This window comes from Amblyomma maculatum, chromosome 5 (assembly GCF_055883805.1).
Source record: "Amblyomma maculatum isolate TAMU_Amacu chromosome 5, ASM5588380v1, whole genome shotgun sequence".
In the NCBI taxonomy this organism is placed as follows: domain Eukaryota; kingdom Metazoa; phylum Arthropoda; class Arachnida; order Ixodida; family Ixodidae; genus Amblyomma; species Amblyomma maculatum.
This window is the reverse complement of record NC_139348.1, coordinates 43,751,510-43,769,755: the sequence shown is the minus strand read 5'-3', so window position 1 is coordinate 43,769,755 and position 18,246 is coordinate 43,751,510. Positions and strand designations below refer to the sequence as shown.

The 18,246-nt window shown below is 47.3% G+C and overlaps 1 protein-coding gene across 14 annotated transcripts in view; it reads right to left on the bottom strand.

The window, feature by feature from the left end:
- LOC146188193 (sodium-dependent nutrient amino acid transporter 1-like) overlaps positions 1-18,246 on the bottom strand; it is a 351,255-nt gene that overhangs the window by 268,611 nt on the left and 64,398 nt on the right. The window lies entirely within an intron of this gene.

The window sequence follows — 18,246 nt, the reverse complement described above, 5'->3', positions numbered from 1 at the left end:
GATTATGGTGTCATCATGAATACCATCATTGAGGGATCTACAGGGGCACACAAGAGGCAATTGGCGTCAGAGTGTTGATCGGCAGACTTGTGACAGTTGTGTTGAATTTCTGAGAGACTTTACCTCACAAGGCAGACTAGCAGGTCTTTAAGTTTCGCAAGCCAGCATAGAGCCAGTGTTCAGAAAATACATTGAAAGGTTTTCTGAAGGCATGTCCGAAATATTGACGCCATCCACACTCTTTCTATTGGTGTCAAGCTCTGCGCCGGCAGTTTTGTCGGAGTGAGTCAAAATGGGAGGTACTTGTAAGCGGCATTGAAGGTCTTCGAATGCGTCGGCCTCTGGCAGATCTCCTTGTCAGGAAGGAAGTTGGCATTAGCTGTCATTTTCTCGCGATCCAACAGAACACCAGCGTGGTTTAGAACAGGCCGTAAGAACTTGAGCTCGGTGTAAGCAAAATGACATTTCTCGTTTTTTTAAGGCAAGCTCAGATGATGTTATGGCTTCGAAATCTGTTTCAAGGTGGCAAAAGTGCTCCTCGATCGTTAGGGCAAGGACAACATTGTCAAGGTAAACAAGACATATCTCATCCCGCTTGGTTGGGGTTCTGCCTCAACACGAGTCAGTGTCCACTGATATGCAGGAATCTTTGCAGATATTCCACTCCTTTTTGTGAGAGTCTCATGGCATCATTCCTGAAAGCTTGTTGAATCTTGCGAATGGCTTCAGCTTGGGTATCACTACGATTTTGCTAAAATGTTGATATGTGGCAAGAAACACGACTACTGAAGACATGTGAATGTTCCGTCGAGCACCAACCTTCTCATAGCACCAACTGTTGCTATCACTTCGTCTTCTGTGTCACTGTTGGTGATTGTTGTCTTCTTCAACGTCCAGCAACGCAGGGCACATAAGTCACATTACCTCCCCCCCCCCAACGAAAAGCGCACTCTCGGTACGCACTAGGTTGAGCTACTGCAGATGTAGTACGGCTTCATTTGGGCAACATGAACGGTCTCGGTGCGTGGCATAGCGGACTGTTGCGGCGGATGCACAGGGGCGATCTCGTATGCCACAGGAGTGGCTGGTTCGTTTGTGGATGGTAAGCGGTGGTGAAATAGTGCTTAATGGGGCAGAACTGGAGAATTTCGTCGACTACCCGAGCAAGAAAGCAACGGCCACGGTCAGTGAGCAGCTGGCGTGGAGCACCATGGAGCAGGATGATGTCGTGGAGAAGAAACGCAACCACGTAAGTTGCACAGCTGGTAGGTATCACTCGGGTGACAGCGTAGCACGTATTATAATCTGTGGCCACCACAATCCATTTATTCCCCAGCGCAGAAAGTGGGAAAGGCCCGAGGAGATCACGGCCAACTCGGGAAAACAGGTCTACTGGGATGTCGAGCGGCTGCAGGGTTCCAGTAGGCATAACCGAGGGCTTCTTCCGTCACTGACACCAGTCACAAGAAGCCACGTAATGATGAACAGAGCGATAGAGGCCTGGCCAAAAGAAGCAGCGGCGGACGTTGTCGTACGTACGAGATACGCCAAGATGGCCCGCAGTGGGCGCGTCGTGCCGCTGCTGAAGAACAATGGTATGCAGGTGTTCGGGGACTACGAGGAGAAGCTCGGTGCCATCTGGTCGCATATTCCACCGGTATAAGGTGCCGTTGTGGAGCACAAACAAAGCAAGGGTAGCATCAAGGCGATCAGTGCTGAGGCGATTGATAATGCTGCAAAGCTTGGGATCTAAGCGCTGCTCATGGCGAATGTTTAAAAGGTCAGAGATGGCTAACGCACATTTGTCATCGTCACACTCGCTCGCAGCTGGCGGATCTACCGGGTTGCGGGACATGCAATCGGCGGCAGCGTGCAGCCGGCCTGACTTGTGGACGACTGAAAAATTGTATTCCTGAAGGCGGAGGGCCCAATGCCTGAGGCTACCAGTAGGGTCCTTCAGCGTAGAAAGCCAGCATAAGGCATAGCGGTCGGTGATGATGGAGAACGGGTGGTAAGGACGAAACTTTGTAATGGCCCACATGAGGGCTAAGCACTCACGTTCTGTCATCGAGTAATTCCGTTCAGCCGCAGAAAGGAGGCAACTGGCATAAGCAATGACGTGAGTGTGACCCATCGGCTGTTGGGCGAGTATGGCACCAATACCGTGACCACTGGCGTCGGTGTGTACCTCCGTTGGTGCCGAGGGACTGAACTGTGCCAGGACGGGCGGGTTGGTGAGGGCTGCAGTGAGTGCAGAAAAGGCTTGAGATTGAGCAGGAGAGAATCCATCATGCGCTCGAATGTTGCGGGTGCATTACACAAGCCGAAAGGCATCACCTTGAGTTCATACAGGCCATCGGTAGTGACGAAGGCGGTCTTCTCCCGGTCCCGTTCGTCGACTGCGATCTGCCAATAACCGGAACGAAGATCAATGGAAGAGAAATAGCTGGCACCGTGCAAGCAGTCAAGGGCATCATCTATCCTGGGGAGCGGGTAAACGTCCTTCTTTGTAATTTTGTTGATGTGTCGGTAATCAACGCAGAACCTCCAGGTATTATCCTTCTTTTTACCATGCATGACAGGCGACGCCCAGGGGCTGCTCGAAGGCTCTATAATGTTTTTTGCTAACATCTTGTCTACTTCATCTTGTATGACGCGACGTTCAGAAATGGCGATTCTTCTGTGAATTGGGCTGGCGTCTCCGGTATCAATGCGGTGTGTAACGAGGGACGTTTGTCCTAAGGGGCGGTCACCAAAATCTAAATTATTGCTGTACGGAGCCAGAAGGCTCGTAAAAGCTGCAGCATGATCGGGGCGCAAGTTAGGTGCAACCATTCCTGATATGCGGGCCTCCGGAGGTGGTGACGGTGCAGGTCGTGTCGACACTTTAGCATCAGGGTCAGGTAAAAGAGCAGCCACTATGACGTCAGACAGTGGGGTCAGTTCGTCGAGAGTAATGCCCTCGGGAAGAATGTGCACAAAAAGGGCAAAGTTCAAGGCTGGAATATAAGCGTTGTTGTTATTTACATGTACAATATTATGAGGAAGAGCGATTCTATGCTGCAGAGTCACGTTGGTTATGGGGCAAACAATGTAGTCACCATCAGGACGGAGGGGAAAGACGACGTGAGCACATACACTGCAGCTTCTGGTGGCAGGCGAGTAAACGTAGCGGAGCGGAGACGGAGCGTTGAAGTTTCAGAAGCTTCTTTGTCAGGACAGAGCGGTAGGTCTAGATGAAGCAGCCCAGAAGAACAGTCAATACTTTCTTGAGACGTCGACGGAGCGAGGAACTGAGAATACAAATGCAGGCGCCAGTGTGAATAAGGACAGAAACTGAGACTCCGTCCACAATAATATCAATGAGGTTACGTCTCGGTGCGGGGGTCAGTTCCGAGTTGACAGTCCAGGTCGGTAATGCAGCGTCACTCCAGGGCGCTGCACTCTCTAGTTTTCCAAGTAGGTGCCGGCGTATGATGGAGAGGAGTTACGACGAGGTACTGGTAAACGGGATCGATGAGCCAGTGGGGATGAAGATCGGCTGGAGCGACGGGCAGTGGGGACAGTTTCGTTGCGAGGCTCATCTGGGTGAGGAGGATAATGTTCAGGTCCATCATAGGCGGGACGGGGCTCCTCTGGTTGGACATGGAAGCGTCAAGGTCCTTGGTAGCATCGACGGTCGGCGTTGTATTAGGAGCGAGGAGCGAAGAAGGTATGGCTACAGCAATAACGCGATGTGTGACCGGCGCGACAGCAAATGAAGCAAATTGGCCTGTCGTCTGATGTGCGCCACTCTGCAGGATTGCGTCCAAGGTAGCGACAAGGTGGCTGGCGGTAGCAGCAGCCACTACAGGAACAGGTTGCGATGGTGGTCGTGGCGGCATGGGGCTGGAGGAGAGGCCGACGTTGACAAGTTCTTGGCGAACAACGGCCTGTATAATGGCCACGATGTTGGGCAGCGGAGACATGAGTGGTGCAGGAGCCAAGGCGTTCTCTCTGGATGATCTGAGTCATGTTCGCTGGGTGAGAAGGTTGTTGCAAAGGAGCCAGGTCATCACAGGTTGATGTAGCCGCCCTGTTCGAAAGGCGCTCAAAGTGATGTACGATATGTCGTTGTTTAGCCTGCTCGAATTTTCGACAGACTTGAAGTACTGAGTCGACGGTAGAGCAATTCGCGCAGAACAGGATGCTGAACGCATCATCCGCGATACCCTTGAGGATATGCCCTATCTTGCCACTTTCCGGCCCGTAGTTCTTCACCTTGCGGCACAACAGCACGTCTTGAATATAGGCAAGGTAGGACTCCGTGGGGGATTGGGTGCAAGTAGGAAGTTCCGTCTTTGCTGCGAGAGCCCAACCAGTCGGCTTCCCGAACAAGTCCTGAAGCTTTTGTTTACAGATTTCCCAGGTCACTAGCTCTTGTTCGTGATTTTGGAACCACATGCGAGCTGTTCCCGCCAAATAGAAATTTATGTTCGCCAGCATGATGGTCGCGTCCCAGTGGTTGCTTCTGCTGCAGCGCTCGTACTCAACCAGCTAGTTGTCAACGTCTTGCTTGTTTTCGCCAATAAAGATGGGAGGGTGGCGGATCTTTGTGAGTATGACGGGCTGAGCCGGTGTTCCTGCGATGGTAGGGGCTGCCTCGGAGGTCATAGTGGTTGTTGTTGGCGTCGTTGTGAGCCCGGGTAGGTGGCGGGCATTGCGTAAATCCAGCTTTTCGCAGCGTAAATGGGCTTTTTGTGCACACGGGGATCTTTATTCACGTCCACCAAGATGATACGTGGCAAGGACACAACAACTGAAGACGCGTGAATGTTTCATCGAGCACCAACCTTGTCGTAGCGCCAATCATTGCTATCACTTCGTCTTCTTCTGTGTCACTGTTGCTGAACGTTGTCTCCTTCAAGGTCCAGCAACGCAGGGCATATATGTAAAAATATGATGCACTATTGCTGCTCATGTTGTTCCGTCGTCTTATAACTTACAGGAATGTGGTTAGCGCACACTACATGTTCTAACTTATAGGCCGGCTACCAGCAGCTGACACTTTCGGAGAACAAGAAAAAAAATTCGTGCACGCGTAACTGTCCCCTCTACATCTCCATTTAAGGAACGCTGTAGTAATACAGATACTCTGGGTTCTGTTGTCTGGGTTCTTTGTCTCTTGTGCCTAATTTACACACTTTTTAGAAAAGTTTGGTGCTGTGTATCATTTCATTAGTTATTATTTTGTCCAGTCCAAGCTCCCATATGTGACAAAATTAGCCTTTTTTTACTGCGTCTTATTCTTCCTTTAGCAGTAAGGTCTGTAATGAGACCTTCTGATTATAATAATCAGTTAGAGCAACAAACAGGAAGGAAACAAAAGCATGAACACCAATGAAACAACTCTCAACAATAACACAAACATCACTCTTCATCTGGTCTTAATGCTCGTTCATTACAAAGCTGTTTAAAATACATGCACATACTGTTAGAAAACAATGAAGTTGCAGATTTTACAAGTGCTCAATGCTGTCATGATGCAGATAATGTACAGACAAAAGTAAATGGAGCACACTATCTCCTCCTAACTTCTTCTCATGTTGCCTATTGTAAAGTAGCAGTTGTAGCCTGTGCAGCTAGAACGCGTCCTCATGGGCAAATAATTTTTTTTAGTCTGACAGGGAAGGCATGTGTTGTGTGACATGCTAAAACTATATAGCACCACCCTTATGTTTCTTGTGTTATGTAAATATAAGCACAACAAAGAGCCGGCCACGCATTTTTTGCGGACCAACCAGAATGCTGCCTTGTTCTTTGGACCGCAAGAGTAAACCAGAGGTGGTAGCAGCCATCAAGAGAGTAACGGCTCTCGTGGCAAAAAAGCTAGAACACTACAACAGTGGTGCAAGCTGTTCGATGACTACTGTTTGACTTCCGGCCTTAACACACAGTTTTGCCTTTAGCCCTGCAGTTCAGAAACTAGGAATTGTCACCTTCATACGCCATGTTAATAGACCGCAGGCTATACTCATGCAAGTGGATAAGCTTGAAGCAGAAAGCGCAGTTTGGAGGGTAAAAATGCTATAGCATGGTGCAGAGTGTGGTCGCTATGTTGAAGGTATTTGGCGGTCGTGTCTGCATTTGTCTTGCCAAGCTGACAATGTTGTTCTGTGAGATCATAGAATTCTGTATTTTGTGGACAGTCTCTACTGAAGTGTTACCAAAGCTTGATGAAACAGAGTTTTCATCACGTTGAGCTAGAGGGAGAGTTTAGGGAACTGACAATGTTTATCACACCATATGGACACTTGTTTGCAAAAGGTTGCCATTTTAAATTATCTCCATGACAGAATACTTTCAGCACTGAATGTGCTACATTTTGAAAATCTAACGGCATCGTAACATGGTTGACGAGAACATAGTTTTTGACTGGGACTATGCAGGGCATGACGGATGATTTGAAGCCCTCGGCCACCTGAGTCTGGTTGAACTGAACACTAACAAGTCAAAATGCAAGTCTAGCATCACAGGCATCAACTTCCTCGAGGTGGTTGTCAGCAGGGCTGGGATATTTGCAATCCAGACAAGATTGCAGTCATCATAAAATGCATGAAACTTCCAGTTGAGGTCAATGGCGTATGCTGATTTCTAAGAATCCCAAACCATGTGGCAATGTTGTGTGCACCTGATCGACACCATAGCACCAGACCACAAACTGCTAAGCAAGAGAAGTGAGTGGATGTGGGAACCAAGCCAGCAGGAAGTGTTCCTCGAAGTAAGGACATGATTTCGTTCAGCATTTTCATCAGCAGCTATCGCCCACTTTGCCCGACCAACAAATCTGCACATTCTATCGCCTTTGGCTTGGGCGCTCTTTTGCCATAAAACTAGCTGACCTTTGGGCATTGTATCATGGCCTATGCGTCGAGCGTACTTCCTGCAGTAAAGATTTCAGTTGGACCTCGCCGCCACAGTTGACCCAGATCGTGATATCGTTGGTGTAGACTGTGTGATATATGTTTTGCTACTTTTTCAAGCTTCTGCGCAAGGCCAATCATTACAAGGTTGAAGAGCATGGGCGAAATGACCGATCTTTGCGGGTGCTGGTGCTTCCCAGCATTTGCTCCTCAAACCTCATGTCTCCCGCTACGAGGAGCGCCCTTCTGTCAGTGAGAAAGTCTTTTGCATAACTATAGGCTCTTTCGCTGAGATTCATGCGCAAGATTTGGGTCAGGATTGCTGAATGGGTGACCCTGTCAAATGCGCTTTTGAGGTGGAGCCCAAAGATGGCTTTGGTGGAACGGGTTTTGTTGTCCAGGATCTGATGTTTCAGCTGGAGCATAGCGTCCTGCATCGAGAGGTGAGGCCGAAACCCGAGGGCAGTGTGTGGGTAGGCACCTATCAGTTCGAGATGAATGTTTCCTCAGTTAAAGAATGCAGGTTCGATTACTTTGCCATGCATGAAGTAAGTGAGATTGGCCTCAGATTCTCCAAGCTAGGAGCCTTACTAGGTCTTCCACTGCTTCGGTATGGAGCCCTCCCTCCATCGTTCGTTTATATATTCTGTGAATTTGTCCACGGAGTTGTCATCCAAGTTCTTATTTGTGACCCCATCCAGTCTGGGAGCCGACGTAACATGAACGTTGTGCAGGGCCACACAAATTTCTTCGTTGCTGAAATCATCTAGTAAAGCGTTGAACCTCCCCACGTAACAGCCTTGTGTGAGAGGGGGCCCCAGAGGGAGATACCTCTGGCACAATATTTTTGCCACCCTTTCTTTGCCCAATTTCTTGAACTCAGTCTACAGCAGTCCCTTTTTGTTTAATGCTTGAGCAGTTTCCTCGCTTGTCCATTGTGTAACTGTTTGTCGACCGAGTTGCATATCTCGTTCCACTGCTGTCTGCAGAGGATTCTACAGTGCTTCTTGATATTTCTGTTCAGTTTGGCAACTTTTCTTCTTAGTTTTCTGTTTAGTCTGTGACCTTTCCATCTGGCGAGGATGGATGCCTTGGCTTCTATTAGATGAGCGAGGCAACTGTTCATCCTTTCTGTCTGGTCGTTAGTTGCGATGGCCTTCTAGGCATTTCCGCGTGTCCATTCATCGATATCGGAGGACAACGCGGAGCTTTGCCTCGCCTTTCTTACTGATCGGAATTCTTCTCAGTCTATCCACTTGAATTCCTGCTTGTCTGGTATGGGCTTATCAGAGGTCGGGAAGGCAATCTCCAGAATCTTATGATCACTGCCCAAGTCGACCGCAGTGTTTCTTGAAGTGGCGTCCTTAGCATTATTAGTGAAAGTGAGATCGGGAGTGGTATTTCAGGTAGCCGAATTTTCCGTCCTCATCGGGTCAGTGGGATCCGTGATAAGTGTGAGGTCAAGATCTAGTGAGTCTTGCCACAGTTATCTGCCCTTGACTGTGCTGTAGCTGTAACCTCAGGTGCTGTTTTGGGCATTGAAATCTCCTCCAATCACGAGGGCATCGTTGCCGACCGGTCGCAGCATTTTCTTGTAGAGAGAAAGCGCTGCTTCTGGTGAGTGGGATTACTATACAGAATGAGGACAAATATACTTCCTTTCCTAAACTTGTTTGGTATTAGCTCAATGAATAGGTGTTCAATTTTGACTCTCTTCAGTTCCTGAATGATGGTTGTCATCTTCTTGCCTACTAGAGTGGATATACCCGTGCCTTCAATCTTGGAGAAAAGTTCCCGGTAAACAGGGATGGATGCTGGCGTGTGTAGCATTTATTGCAGTAAAATGATGTCCACTTTCCGCGTAATGTTTCTAATGTACTTTTGTAGGACTGGCTTTTTACTGAGCAGTCCTCTACAGTTCCATTACCATATGATGATTCCTTGTTTAATATGAGGGCCATTTTAATTGATGGGGGAGGCGCCTATCTGTGCATGGGCATCGTGAGAGACATTTATCATTTCTGCACTTGGGGATTGCTGCGGGTACTGCTGGTGTACCCTCGCCACATTTGAGGCTCGTGACCCTGTTCGCTAACCCAAGCATCGTCGTGTGCAAGTTCTCGATGGCACTCTGCATGCTAGTGATGTCCTTGATTTCCGATCTACCTGGCCTATCATACTTCCATCCTGTCGTTCCAACGCCCGCTTTTTAGGTGCGGGAGTTCCGACTCCCTTATCGGGCTGGCAGTGTGGGCGTCATTGGTGGGCTGTCATTAGCGGTGGAAATCACGGCCTGTGTGACATTAGAGTGCACACGTTGACTTTTGAGTCGCTGTACCTCATGCAATAATATTTGGATGAATTCCCACATTACTGTGTTTTCTTTTTCCAGCGTCTCTAGTACCACATTCTTAGCGGATTTCTTAAGACTCTGGGAATTTTACCAATACCTCTCGTGAAGCGTCTTTAGCCGCATCTGCCCAGTTCACCTTGTCGACAGCATTGGACAGCCACCTTTTGGAAATGAACCTTGATTCGGACCTGGACCTGCCTGGGGTGCTGCCGCAGGATTTGTTCTTCTTGGATTTCAATGTGGAACAGAACCGATGCTTCAAGGCTGGGAAGTCGTTGCCATTGAGGACCTGTTGCTCTGCCGCAGCTCTTCATTCCCATCTCCTCCTAACAGCCTCTTTGGAGAACACTGGTGTCTGTTATCGAGATTGCGAATATCGCAGCCCCTGCATGTCCTGTTGTCTGGGTTTTGTCATACATCCATTCAATGTCCTAGGTGTCTGCACTGCTAACAGACATCTATCTGTTTTTTTGTATAACTTGCATCTGACAAGGGTTGTGCCGTACCTCACCACATTGGCCACTGTAAGATCTTCGAAGGCGATGATCACTGTTGTTGTTTCGCCGATTCTTTTGGCCGCCAGCGCCAAATGGTTTTTTGGGGTGACTATGTTCTTGTCGATTTCCTTGGGTCCATCTACAAAAGGGATCCCCCTGATCACCCCCTTGGTCATGTTGTTGGGGGCCACTTTGTACATATGTGTTGACATCATACTTCGTGTCGTACATTTGAATTTGTTCCATATGGAGGTATCTGACCCGCGCTCGCTCGACTTGGCGTGCTGATTATCACAATGCTTTGCTGCATATTCGGGCATACACTGTCTTCTTTTCCTTCCTCTTGGTTGATACGCGTGGCTTGAAAAATGGTTGCCGTGACTGTTGTGCTACCGACCTTGAGTATGTCGAGACCACCCTTGGGTGTGACGATGATCTTGATGTCATCATTGGGCAGTAGGGGCATCCTACTGCCGAATGACGACCCGTGTCTTGGTGTGTCTCGACTTTATCCCTTGGTGACTTAAACTTGCCTGGTCTTGCGTCAGATTCAACTCGCGCTGGGACGCGTCTTTCAGTCTTTCAGTCTTGCGATACTTAGCGGTCCTCCATCCCGCCTCTTCAGTGAATTCTTGTGAGGAAGTGTCCGTTCTACTCACTGAAACCTGCATTTTCTGTTTTGCACACCAGTCATCGGTGTGGCAGGCAAAACCCACCCAGCGAGCACGCACCTGGGCTGGTGCACACAATGGACGGGCGCATCTGCGTGTTCTCTAGGCCCAGCTTCTGTTGTTCACGCCTATAGGCCTAGCACAGCGGCGGGATTGCAGTAGAAAAGTCCTCGTAAATGTGTCAGAAATATGGAAATCCACCTCGAAGTCGGGTATCCGCAGATTCCTCGTAAATTCATGGGGATGATGGTGGAAGAATGTCGGTGAAATTGGGCTGAAATTGCTGCGGAATCATGTGTAGAAGACAGAGCCAATCTGAGCACATCCGTGCACCCCGGCGACCACAGCGCCCTCCCCTAAGCCAGGTACCTCCTGCAACATTTCAGTGGTGAAAGCAGCCAGCTTCGACCAGAAAGAAATAGACACGGTCTGCAACAATATCCCTGTGCAAACTAGAATGTCTGCAAGATCAGTTATCTCAGCAGAGTCTGGGACGTGTTTTCAGGGAAAGGGGATTTAGTGCTGTGCTAACACTACTATAAACAGCTGAGTGACTCCCAGAGGGTGTCATCCTTGTGTTATTCAAATTATGTGTGCGCAATACAGAGTGCCGCCACTTTTTTTAGAATACAGAGCAACTGTTATCAGAATGGAATAATGTGCTCCATTTACTTGTGTCCACAACTATATATTCACTCAGTACAGAGAAGTTGCAGGCTGCAATATAAAAAGGCGGGTTACAATGAACACAGTCCTTCCTCACTTTTGCAAAGGCCAAGTAGTTTCACGTTATTTATTGCCTCCCTGTTTCATACAGCGGGGGCTAGTGCTTCTGCCTGTGGCTGTGAGGATAAGATATAACTGAAGTAATCTATTAAGACTGAAGGATGGTTGCTCCATGATGTGTTTTGTGTGTGGACTTTAGTCCAGGACATTAGCACTGCTCAAAGCACATCTTACAAACGCAAGTATAACATGGCATCAGAAGGATCCTCGCCGGTCGAGCAGACTGCACTGCTGTAACCCAAATTGAATGCGAATGGCTTGGATGCTGGCAAATGGCATTCTAGTATATCACAGGGCTGCACTGCTAGCTGCACAGAAGGAACAAGAAGGCAGACGAACTTCATTCATGTGGTATTTGCCTATGGTACAAGCACTTTCTACTGTGCCCTGTCCAAGAAGTGCTCTAGTAAATAATTGTTAGATGTTTCTGCTAATCACCTCAAGGTGGGCTAGTTGGTCTTGCTAAAAAAAGACAAGGTTTTCTTTTTAGTAGCAGACATGATGAAAAGTGAAACAAAAACTTTAGATTGTTTATTGCCTTGTTCCTTCTGTGGACAATTTGATATTATTTTGTGCTGCTCTCAACATTGACAAAGCATATAAGCTAGTGTTAAGCGACAAATACTTCGTCAATCGTTGACTGGGAAGTTGACTATCCTAGAAGGCTAGAATTTATAAAAGCACTGGGAAACCACCAAAGCAGCCACAGCAAGACAACTTGCCTGATATCCTCCAAGGACTGCCCAACCTTATAGACATCAAGATTAACAACCGCACACTGCATAGAAGTGTAAACTTTCACTGCTGATGACTGTGCCAGTGCCTGCAGTAGTACAGCTGTCAACTGCAATGATAACTAGGGCTTAAACCAGCAGAGGCTATAAGCCGATCATGGTGCAGCTGACAAGGCTGTCAGTGGTGCTGACTCTGGAGCCAGGTTTTGTGTATCACTGGTTAAAGTTGTGGCAAAAGAACTTGTTCGATACAACAGCAGACTAACGCAGAGGGAGGAAAAAGCATGACTTTGCAAAAAGGGCCGTAGCTGAGATAGCCGACTCAGAGGATGACACATATTGAACAGTTCTCGCACTCGCACAGATCATGCAAAGAATGCAAGCAACAAATGATGACACAAGAAGCTGTGGTTATGCTGTGGCATAAGGAGTTCTTCGGTGCAACAGCAGACTGACCGAAAAGGAGGTAAAAAGCATGACCTTGAGAAAAGGGCCAAATCTACCATCACTGACTCAGAAGATCCACATACTGGACAGTCCTTGTCATCAGAGATCATGAAAAGAATTCAAGAGCTGAATGATGACAGAAAGGTTACCACTCTGCCGTTTGAAAGTGTGCTATAATATTGGTCCTTTTGAAGATCGGTGCCAAAATGAATCAACCAACCAAGTAGGTGGGCTTCATGGCAGTGGGAAAAAAATCAGGCGAGCTCTGGATCTGCATAGACCCACAGAAGGTTAACTAAACATTGTGGAGAGAACAGCACCCAGTGCAATAAATGGATGACATCTTGCCTGAGCTGTCACAGGCAAAGGTGTTCTCAAAACTCAATCTGAAGAATGTATATTGGCATTGTCTTGGACCCAAAGTCAAGAATTCCAGCCTCATTTTAGGCACCATTGTCATGATACATACTGATTTGTTTGCCATTTGGTTCAACTGTGAGTAGCAAAGTATTTCAGGAATGACTGCAGACAGGTTTCTATGTTCTCAGAGGAGTCATCTGTTGCAGACGGGATAAAGCAAGGAGGAGGCACAAAATACTGACAACCAGAGGCTGGATGGAGGCTACTAAAGAGCTGCAGCAGGCAGAAACTAGAGTCGAATTTTGAAATGAGTGACCACAAATATCACCACTCGCAGATATGAGCTGAGCTTTTCAGCAGTGTGGCATAGTTAACAACTATGCCAGATTCATACCTGGCATATCGGGTGTGATGACCTCTAGATAAGGGCAAGCATTTCAGGCCATTAAACATTTAGTCACTGCACCAGCAGTTCTAGCCTTCTATGATTAGAAAAGACATGCAATACAATGTGACTTGCAACAACTTTGCTGCGAGAAGGATCACCTCTTTTGCAAGCCAAACATTTCTACAAAAACCAGGTGTGGTCATATTGAAAAAGATGATGTCAGCAATTGTTTTTGCATCGAAATAGCTCCCCGAAAATGTGTATGGTCGTCACTTTAAAAAGGGTGACTGATCACAAAACAGCAATCCACCATCAAAACTGTTCGTCAGAATGCCAAGAAGTCTACAGGGCATGTTGCGGTAGGTGCAGCAGTATGACATGGAGGTTGAATGAAGAGTTCGTACAGAAACGATGTTGAAAGCTTTTCTTTCAGGCTCTTTAGGCAGCCAGGAGCTCACAGATCTGAATGTTGCATGTGAATATGTGAGACAAGAAACATTTGATGAGATCAAAAATGCAATTCAGAGCGATGAAAGACTGCAGGATGATGAATTATCCAGGCAATAAAAAAAGGTCTTACGCCAAAAGGTATTTCACCTTCAGCGATAAAATGATTAACATGTGGAGGCTGAAACGTGGAGGCTAACCAAGAGAGTTCCACTTAAGTTGAGGTCAGCCCAGAAGGCTATGGAACAAAAAATGGTAGGGGTAACATTATGAGATAGGTAGCGTGCAGAGTGGGTCAGAGAAATAACTGAAGTTACCGACATTCCAGTGGAAATTAAGAAGAAATGGGCATGTGCAGGACATGTAGTGCGAAGAGAGGATAACCGATGGTCGCTTAGGGTAACAAACTGCATCCAAGAGAAGGAAAGCGTAGCAGGGGGCGGCAGAAAGTTAGGTGGGGGGATGAGGTTAAGAAGTTCGCGGAGGTCAAGTAGATGCAGCTAGCACAGAACCGGGTTAAGTAGAGAAATATGGGAGAGGCCTTCGCCCTGCAGTGGGTATAGTCAGGCTGATGATGATGATGAGTTTTGTGAGCATATGTAATGAGATAGATTGAATTCTTCTTATCTTGAAACCGAAAGTTCACTGAGAATGGCATGTGAATGCATTTCCTGGTTACCATTAACCGTTAAGGATTGAATTGCGGAATGTGAAATATGTCAGGGAACATATCAACAAGGAGCCGAAAGAATCCCTGCAGCCCCACACAGTGCCAACACAGCCATAGGAAAGATTTGGTGTCGCCCTGTTGCAGCTTCAGGGGAAGCATTTTCTGGTGCCGAAGTTTACACCAGGAGACTGGTGACCCTGTAGAGACAAAAGAGCCATTCTTGCTCAGTATGCAACGTTCATAATATCACAGGCAGCCTATGTGTTGTGATGCTCGTCTCCAAAATCGACCTTTTGTGAGCTACCATCAGCTCCCCATTCCTCCAGGAGCATCCCTAAAACAATGATAGCGACTTCCAGCATATTAGCCTGGTTGCTGCTCAAGCCATTCGGCCTGAGGAACTCCTGATAGACATCCCAGCACTTTTTCAATGGTGTTATGGCCTTAGCTCCTGTCATGTGTACTTTTGCGACCTATTCATTGCAAGCAGTTCATCAAATGAACATGAGGCGCATCTGCTATCCATGTTTCAATGCCTGGCTGAGCATAAAATTTTGGTGAACATGAACAAGTCGGAGTTTGGTGCTCACAAGTTGACTTTCCTTGGTCACATTACCAAAACTCTGGCATTTTAACCTCACCCGAACAAGGTTGCCTTCAAAAGTTTTTATGACAAAACGCTAAGCATCAGCTCAGTTAGTCTCGGTAAACAGCTTTTCAGGGAATTGAGGGAAGGCTCACCGATGCCGTGCTTCTTGCCTACCCACAACCGAGAGATTTAGAGTGCATTAGAGTCAACGCCTCGGGCGTAACTGTAGTTGCCATCAGTAAAGGCTATGGTAGACAATCAGTTTTTTTTTTTCGGAAAGTGGCACCTATAGAGCAGCACTACAGCACTTTAGAGTGCAAACTGTAGGCTGTCGACATGGCAATCAAGCGCTTTTGTCATTACTTGGGAGGAACTGAATTCTTTGTCATGAAACGTGACGTACATGTAACATACTGTCAATTCCAATGGTGGTTCCCACACAGTCTGCGAACTGTGGCAGGTGTCATGCGTATCGAAATTCATGACGATTATTTGCTACATTAAGGGAGTCGACAATGCTGTTGCCGATGCTTTGTCACGCACCCCACTCAGTGTCATCACTAGTCTCACAGGTACAGGCCTCAAGGAAACGGCAGCTCCTCAACATGATGAATTGCAGAGCCTACAGTGAGCATGCACATCACTGGTCCTTCAGTGTTTTGCTTTGCTCAGAACAGGAGACAATAGGCGCGATATGTCTACAAGTAAGCCATGATCATTTGTGCCTGCTTGCCTCCATCTTGAAGTGTTTGCTTTGTTCGCACAAGTTTTCTCACCCAGGAATCTGGGCTACACAATAGCTCATAAGCCACATTTCGTATGAACCAGCATCAACAGCAGTTCCTGCCAGTGGATTTGCTAGTGTTTTGTGTACCAGCGATCCAAGGTTAGAAAATGCCACACGGTGACACCATTAAAGACGTCAACCAGGGCTTAATGCTTAATTCAACCACATACATGTAGACATTGTCAGGCTGTTGCCACCTTGCAAAGGCCGAACATGATTGCTGTCTTGTGTCAATCATTCCACATTTTGGGCAGGGCTATTGCGATTCCTGACATTACTGCTGAAACTGTTGCTTTTACCTTCACCAGCCAAAGGCTATGATGCTTTGGCATGTCATTGTTTATCACAACAGACAGTGGAAGCCATTTTGAGTTTGCATTGTTCATCAGCATGATAAAACTCATCCTTACTTTGGAAATCACTAGGGCCTGCCACCCAGTAGGAATAGAATGTGGTTACGGAGAGATTTCACCGGCAGTTAAAATCAGCACTCATGGGTCATAGTGAGTGAACAGCACTCTTGGATCGAAGTAATGACCAATATTCTTAGGCATATTATGCACAGCATCCAAGCCCATATCCCCGCCGGCAACTACACTTCTCACCTCAGTGACATCATGGACAAGCTTTGACCTACAGTTCCATGACAGCCCACAGAGAGGAAATCACACTCTTAAGCCTCCTAAACCTACAAGAAAATGGGTTTAGTTATGACCCCATGATGAATCAAAACGGGGAATCATTGCAGCTTTGAGTCAAGTGTCACCACTTTCATTGATTACAGATGGCCGTTATAGATAATGACACCGCACTAACTGTTACCACCTGGCAGAAGCTCACAGCAGCAATGCAGGTGCTTACACCACCTTGTGCAGGAAGATGTGGGTCTACAGCCAATCATTTAGCTTACAAGAGCTCGACCCAGACCAGTACATGCACTGTATGTGGAACAAGGAACTCTTTGTTGGCCTCAGCATGCACACTGTCTGAAGATAGCAAAAATTGAACCTAAGACTGTTTGCATCTGTGGTGATATTTTTCTGAGAGGCAAACAGATCTATCACAAAAAAACACAACTCGCATATTCGCACCTCTCCATTTAAACTCATGACATCAAGACCGAAAATGACTCTGCGTTGCAGTGTAGCCTTCCACTGGAATCCCCACAGACAAACGAAACCGTACACATGTATTGCAGTTTGCTCACGAAAACAACCAGTGATGGCAATACCTTTGTGTAAGTTGCAGGCGGGAGATGAGTTGCACTTCATTCCTGAGAGGACTTGAGATCCTTGAAGCGAAGGAGCAGTGAGTAGATGCAGCGAAACTGCAGGATCTGCGATTCCACTGTTCTGTGATCGTGGGGAGCAGTGGCTTGTCTTTCTTGCCACGTGTGCTGTGCAGGCTGTTGCAAGTGGGGGTGCCGTATATGACTGATGATGACATATTTTCAGAATTACATGCTAGTAACATCATCACAATGAACTATCACACAGTCACAAGCACTGTTCTAAATTGTCCTGGTCAACGAGGAAGGCTGCATGGTAGACCTTGGGCTCTCTGGATGGCATAGTCAGCCTTTTGATGGAAGGACCGCTGGTGAGGTAATGGTAGAGAGAATTGCTTTGAGTTGTCGAGGGCACAAAATAAATGGATGCTGGCTTCTGTGCAGTAGGCGGGAATCGCATTGCCGGTAGCCGTTGCACTGTGGTGTAGCATGGAAGTCAAGAATAACAGTGAAGTGATGGGCCCAAGTGTTATGAATGCCTTCACATGCATAAGCAACGGGTGCATGCTTGTGCAAGAGTCAACACCGTGACTGATGCAAATGAGGGCTGTAGCACTGAAGTGTATGCGACGGCTGCAAATGACGCTTCAAGGCTGAGGCACCAGGGCAGTGACACATTGAGCTGACATCAATGATGTTGGCATATTTGGCAGAACACGCCACAAAAAAGTTGCACACCTTGTGAGAAGTTTAGGGTAACTTGGCAAAGTATGGTGTGTAATTGCAGAAACAGTGATGGCAGGAAGCCAACCAGAAGAGCTGGACAGTGTTGTGCATGACACATACAGCACTAGGTTTACTCGCATGGCAAACTAGGGGCCGGGCACATCAATGCAGTGCACAAAGAACAGCAGCAGTGGACCTGTAGGCTTGGAGCCAAGGTGCCATTGTGAGAGAACCAGAAGGTTGCACTGCTGATGTTTGGGTAGGTCATAATAGCACATTATGAACTGCTTCAAAGTGATAGAAAATGGCTTCTAGGGAGGCACAACAGGGTCAAACACCAGATGCAGGAACAAGGTGTTCAACGTTGGAAGACAGAACGTGAGCAGGATATCATACTTGATCACTTGGATAATGGTGCAGCCGAAGAAAGCCGAAACAGACATTTTTGACATGGCCTTGGGAAATTGGTGTGCACAGATTAAATTACTGTTCTTCTGGGGCCACCCTGATCTATCATAGGTGACGAGCTGCAGCTGAACTGCAAGGCCTCACACAAAAATTGGAGGCAAACAAAGATGTCTCTTCTTCCTCCTTGATGTGCATGATATATGCACTGCCACTTCATTTTTTCTATTCTTGCATTTTACAAAAAGCTTTGCAG